General features: G+C 32.3%; 1 long non-coding RNA gene across 1 annotated transcript; it reads left to right on the forward strand.

Moving 5' to 3' along the window:
* The first annotated feature begins 2,999 nt into the window (after nucleotides 1–2,999).
* On the forward strand, nucleotides 3,000–4,586 carry LOC124374560. The gene is made up of 2 exons (XR_006923574.1): nucleotides 3,000–3,261; nucleotides 4,437–4,586. It is a non-coding gene; the product is annotated as an uncharacterized LOC124374560 (long non-coding RNA).
* The last annotated feature ends 2,590 nt before the right edge of the window (nucleotides 4,587–7,176 follow it).

A 7,176-nucleotide genomic window follows, 5' to 3' on the forward strand; every position in this document is an offset into this window, starting at 1 on the left:
TAATAATGTATAAGGACATTAATAATTTAAACAGGGGGACCCACTATCTTTGAGCATTCGTCTAAAATAAAGGTATGTATTCTTTTAAACTGTTATTTTAAAATATCATGATGCTGTTATTAACCCTTTTAGCCCCGGCGTCCGGTATATCGGACAGAGGTGGTCTAGCTAAAATGCCCAACGTCCGATATACCGGACGTCTCGAGAATTTATTGTAGCTGGCTAATAATATGTCCAAATGGCCATCAGTTTCGGTATAGTAGTCGGTGAAGAAACGGGCTACATGCAAAAACAATAAACCTTCCAATTGGGCATCGTTATTTCGTCGTCATTGAGCGTAGTTTATTTGTCGATGTCAGTTGTCAGACGACTTCAGTTGCATTGTTGTTGTATGCTGACTTATAACCTCAATTAGTTTGCGTAATTGAAAGCGGTTGTTTTTCGTGTGATTTATTGTATTATTAGTAAAAAAACATGAGTAAACGTCGTAGAGAAAAGTTACCAGTGAGTTGAAAACACTTTGATAAACACTGGTACTTTGGGATTATACCGACCACACCCATAACATGAATCGTTTATTTTGACATTTTGCTTCTACTGATTACTAGATTAGCGTTAGAACAATATTTCGTCAATATAAAACAGGAATTGTCTTATCGCAAAACCCCTCCCCATCCTCAGACAGAGGTCAAAGTCGAGCGGTCTAGTAGATAAGTGATTGCAGAGTCCCGCCGCGCGGCCTGCCGTAATCGGGATTCTCGAGAAAGATAAGATAACAGCGACAAAAAATACCGATCACAATACCTGGAAATGCTTGTTGATTAATGGAATGTTAGTTCTGTTACTCAACTACATCGTTTTATAACGTTCTAAGTTCATTGAAAAAGGTTTAAGCGTTGGGGGCATATAACGGAATCTGACCCCATTTCCCAAAGTACCATAAAAATGTATATATTGTAAAATATTATTTCTTTTACTTTTTTCAAAAATTAAACAAGTTTTAGTCTTACAAACCATTACAATTAGTTTGTGTTATTTTACAATTGTTATTATTTCAAAAGTGCAAAAACAAGTAAACATATCTGTATACTTCTACTGACGTGTATGTGGAAATATATGAAGAAGTGCTTATGCAGCAATACAATTAATTGGATATATCTCCTGCATTTATCAAGGAAAGTTCTTAAAATTTTGTGTGTGTAGTAAGAAATATGTGTACAACAAAATTGCTTCATTTTTCAGGGGCTACAATTTTTTTTTCTACCGTTTATGTATGTCCAAACTATAAAAAATAAAAAAAAAAATAAAAAATTTTTATGTATAAATACGCTAAAAAAACAAATCATTCTGTAAAAGTACTTTTTAACTATTACATCTAAGAGTACACTTATTTGTGAACAATTTTAAAACAAAAACCTAAAAATTATCTTCAAAAATAAGAAAACTAGATGAATTTTTCCCTCAATTTCTGCACTACGGTCCCTTATCGCCATGGGCTTTCTGGCAAGTCCATGGAAAAATGGCTGGGGTTAAAAGGGTTTAAGCCTTAAATATTTGATAAATCTTTATTTTTTACATGGAAAGTGAACACTATTTCGTGACTTGATTTTGAGACTTGTAAAGTTGTTAGTTACCGATAAAGAGCCAAAAGTAAACTGCGACTATAGCCTTGAATTTTATAATTTTGAGCCTTGAAAAACCTTGAAATGTGCTTGAATTTTTAGATTTGGTCATCACTGGACCACCCTGATAAAGATTATTTTGATTTGATTTTTATTTGATTTGAGTTAAAATTAATCTGAAAAATTATGAAAATACAAGCCAATAACGTTTTTTGTCTCGAAAGAGTTTTTTGTTTGTTAGTTATAAACAATACAACATTACTTTTTTTTATTCTACAAACTAATACTCAATAAAATGACATTTTTATTTATTATCAAATAACTATTACCCAACATAATTACCTTTTATCCAAACCAATTTTGAAAGAAAATTTTACACATTTGTACACGGTCATATTATTATAATGCATATTTTTACTTTAAAAAATGTATGCTTTATGAAATTTTGTTATTTTTATAGCGTTTTATATATTATTATTTAAATAAATCTAAAAATAGATGAGATACATCAAAATTAGTTTGATAGATTTACTAAAACATATTTAATGCTTTTTTATTTTTGTTTAATAATACTAGTTACTCCATCAGATCGTTGTTAAATGTCAAGTAAAACATCCCGATCGCCATAATTCTCACAAAATTTCAAACTGCTGAACGCCCTAACTCTCAACAACGCTTGTGGACAAATCTAAAAATTATAAAAAGTCCTTATCATATCAGACAATTCCTGGCATACCAACTGAACTACAATCAAAATAGAAAAAAATTACAATACCAGCACAATTGAAAGAACTAGAAAGTAAACAAGGTTCTGTTTTTAACGTCTAAGTAAAACTTTACCATGTGCTTTAATGACAATTCCTTAGCTGACTGTCAGAGTGTAGTAGCAATTAAACCGCACTACTATAGATTTGTAGTAGTTCAAATTAAAACACTACTAGAGGCCAATGTGCATCGTCTTACGACTGACGGGCGGTGTGTAGCGAGGGCAGTGGTTTGGCACAGTTAAGGGGTTAAGAGCTTGGCTGTAATAAAACAATCCCTTTAGTTTTTTCCCATAAGAACAATGTTAAACATCATGCCCATTTACGTCCTTATTTTTTTCCATAGCATTATGGGATATGTCTTATTTTAAAGATCTTATTAATACGCATCCAAAAGCTTTTAGATTTTTTTCTGGATAACTAACAAAAATAACTAAAACACTAAAATGCATTTGGATGTGTATGAACTATATATTTAAAATGAGATACTTCCCATGATTCTATGACTAAAAATAAGATTATAAAAGTCGCATGAGTTCGAACATTATTCTTGTGGGACTTAAGTCAAGTTGGACACCAGTACAGTGAGCTCTGAAAAACATAAAAACTTCAATGTTTATTTGTGTGTAACTAATTCAGTTCTTTGACTTCTTGTCATGTTAAATAAAATAGATGACACTGCTATCACCTTTTTAAAAAAATGTATTATTGATTTTCATGTGTTACAGTTAGCAGTTGAGCGAGCAGAAGATTTGAAGCGCAAAGCAGCAGAAGCAGCGGAATCTGTACCTAAATTACGAGCTGTTTCCCAACCAGCCATTGAGAGCTTTCCACTCTGGGGTGGGGAAGTACATTAACCCGCAGACCCTTAACAGGTTAGGCCATTTTTATGCTCTGTTTCTCATTGAATTCTGTATAGATACAATTAAAAAAATAGATCTTTTCTAAATTATGTTTGTAGTTATTTTCTAAACATTTATATTTTTAGCATTGATAGAAGTGTACATTATGTTATATTGTTTCTTCTTTTCACCTTTAACAAATTTATAGGTCATAACAGTAATGTATATGTATAAAAATAAATGTTTGTGTGTTTGTCCTTTATGGAATCGTGAACTATTTGACCGATCATTATGAAAATTTGTATGTACAAATTGTGTTTTTTCCATGGAGAAGTGATTATATTGTATGCCCATTGATGTAACTTGCCACCAGGCAGTGCTCCTGCGAACATAAAAGTTTTGAAAGCGCCTGCAAGTTATAAACTGCAATCACGACACAGTTACGTATATTTAAGTAGCCCAAAAACTATATTTTGAAGTGCTAAAGATGGTGTACATTTGTCTTAAAAATAAATTATTTATTGAACTTAAAACTTGAATAGAAGACCACTTTATAATAAAGTACATGTATGGATACAAATATAAAAACATACACTTTTGACAGATTTTCCTGATCGTGGCAACAAGGCCAAATCTACATCAGTGTTGTAAACATAATTCGCGTGAACCAGAAATGTTCATACACGGCAAAGCTTACAAAGAGCGTGCGAAGCCGCGGGAAACAGCTAGTATTTAATAAATGACTTTATGGCATTCATCATTATTACATGGGGCTAAACTATAAATGCATATTATTTTGTTTTCCTTATATAAAATATATCTTTCACATAAGGATTTTGTGTTGCTTAGCCTGTTTTGGTAACATCAGCTAGCATTGTATGATAATTACATTAAACCAGATATATGTATCAATAAGAAATTAAATTGACACTAACTGAAATATGACACATTACAGGCACATTTTTAGCAAAATTAAAACTTAAAATATTGCATTCCTACTTTGCAACCACTGATAAGATCACGATTTCTCTCTGAGAAACATTTATTTCTTTTACTAATGAGTTCTTTGTACTTTGTATATTTTTTAATAACACATGGAGATTTATTGTGGAACGTTTTATTGAATAATGCTTGCATGTTCATTTCAAACAAACAGTGGAGATCAATTTATATTTCTTAATTATAAAATTCATGTTCTCTGTTTCCAGCAAAGAAAAATTGGTAACATCGTCAGAGCCCGTAGCAAAGAAGAAAAAAGATGTTGGATACCAGTTCAGTAATTTTAGCTCATGGTGAAATCTTTTGTTTATGTATATAAATATTGATTGTAATTTTGTAAATATACCATATTTGTTACATATGTTGGTTTTCTTAACCTATAAAATTACAAAATAATGTAAGTAATTAAATACTATTTACATTTTGAATTTGTGAAATTTTCTTTGTAAGTTATGAGAAATTGCCTACATATAGAAAACTTGGAACTATCAATAATTCTTAGAAAGAATACTTTTTCAAGACTGTTGAACAAACATTACTGATGTGAAATGAATTTTTCAAGAAATCAATTAGTCCCACTAGTGAAGTCTGTTAATATTAATTATTAATAGAATAGGAAGGTATTTATGTTAAGCCAAATAATTTTAACAAAAATTGGCTTAAATATTTGCTCCAGGCTTACTCAGGAAGCTCATTAAATAATTTAATTCTTAGGTACATATGAACTTTGAATAGTCTTTTAACCTTATTGACAGCAAAGTAAATAAGTATTTGCTGCTTACAAAATGATGACAAGTTACTTGCCTTTTTTTAAACTACAGAATATCTCTTTATCATGGATTAAACAACATTAATATAAAGACTCAAATTATAACTTCAAACTCTAAATATTGGTTGGTTTCAGTTACACTTTTTATACATGTAAGACTTTTTTGCCAAGTATTTTGTGTACTAATACTCCAATTCACTCTTTCACTTGTTTAGCATCTAATAACTGACAATGTCATAGACTTGACTCCTGAAATCTGGTTGAAGAGAGTCAGTAAAATCGAAACAATGTCAGTGGTACAATGTAAAGAGCACTTCTTTCCTCACTTAGATATTCCTATACCTCTGAACACATTTACACTTAAGGTATATGGATTAGGGAGTAAACCTAACCATACAGTTGTTGGCAGCCAGTCGGTGAACCAAGTCGTTCAGAAAACATATATTGCCAAATACAATCATTTTGTAAGACTGACACTATTTACACAGGTGTAATGGAAATGAGATTGAATTCATACATAATATGCACTCATCAACATATAACCTACTTATTTGAAGAACAGGACTCAACTAGGAGAGCTGAAATATACAGCTAATAACACAGTTTACCATGCTAGGTCAAAACCCCTCAATATAACAAGAGGGGTCCCTCAAGGCTCAGTACTGGGTCCAGTCTTGTATGTATTGGTAACAAATGACCTCCCACATTACCTAAAGGAGCAAGCCCACACCACAATGTACGCTGATGACACAGCTCTTATACTTGCTGAAAAAGGCCCTAATGATTTAGATTGTCAGGCCTTCATTGCTTTCAATATGGCAAAACAATATTGTCCAGAGAGAACGATCTTGCCACTAAATGACAGCAAAACTAAACAAATCCTGTTTACAAGAGCTGCAAACTTAACCGAGGGGTTGCCAATGGTGGAAGTAGAGGACGAGACCAAATACCTCGGAGTGACATTGACCAACATCTGTCCTGGACCCCTCATGTGGACATGGTGTGCAGGAAACTGAGTACTGCCCTTTATGTTGTAAAAAGAATAAGGTCTGTTGCAGATTTGTCAACGGCCAGGGTTGCGTATTTTGCCCTATTTGAGTCTGTTGTGAGGTATGGTTTGATAATATGGGGAGGGTCAAGTATAGGAGAAATATGACTAAAGTTTCTAAAACTTCAAAAGAAAGCGGTAAGAATATTGGCAGGTCTAAATCATCTTGACTCGTGCAGAAGTGCTTTCAAAGACCTTGGAATTCAGACAGTGGTGGCTCTTTACATACAACAAATCCATTCTACATGTATTTAACACTGATTACAATAGACTGGGCGAAATTCATTCATATGGAACCCGCAATGTGGACAGACTTCGTCTTACAACCTCATCGACTCACCATGACTACCAAGAAGCCATCTTATGCAGGTGCAAAATTTTACAATCTCCTACCAAGACACCTCAAGAGCATAACAAGAGAGTCAGCGTTGAAGAGGAATCTCAGTGCATGGCTTGCTGACAGGACGTTTTACCTCCATCGAGGAATTTTTAAACTGGACATGACATTTTTATCTTTATCATGTTTTAAACTAGATAAAATTTTTACATACATATTTGACACATATTCTGTACTCGATGTATATGAATAAAGTTCTGTTTGATTGATTGATTACTACACTGCGATATCCAACTTTTCATACATAAAGTTGGATATGGTGAATCTCAACTTAATTTATAGTTTCAAGGATTCGTTTTCACTGTGAACATCTGAATTTAAAAGAAAAATCTGTTTGGCTCTAGTTATTTGTTCAATTTATCACTAAATCAACCAAATAAATTTAACCATTCCATAGCAACTTTGGTTCTTTTTCTGTTATAAGATCCATTTATATCCTTAATAACAATTTATGAGTGATACAATCTGTATAAAACTGATTTATAAGGAATATACAAGAAAAATCATTAACAGCAAACAACAAAATCCCAGAACCAAACCTTGTGGTAGTCCTACCAGAGTTGTTTAAAAATTGTTTGAAGTCGTTGAATAATTATTTGTTTTCTTTGATGTAAATAGGACTGTTTAACTGGTACTGGGGAAAATAGTATCCTCTGCCGCAATAGCCACTGAGCCAAGTTTTGTTTGTTGTGAATGGTTAGATATCTAAAAAAATTGTATTTTGTTGTGTGTTTA

This window comes from Homalodisca vitripennis, unplaced genomic scaffold (genome assembly GCF_021130785.1).
Source record: "Homalodisca vitripennis isolate AUS2020 unplaced genomic scaffold, UT_GWSS_2.1 ScUCBcl_9035;HRSCAF=17393, whole genome shotgun sequence".
Taxonomy (NCBI): domain Eukaryota; kingdom Metazoa; phylum Arthropoda; class Insecta; order Hemiptera; family Cicadellidae; genus Homalodisca; species Homalodisca vitripennis.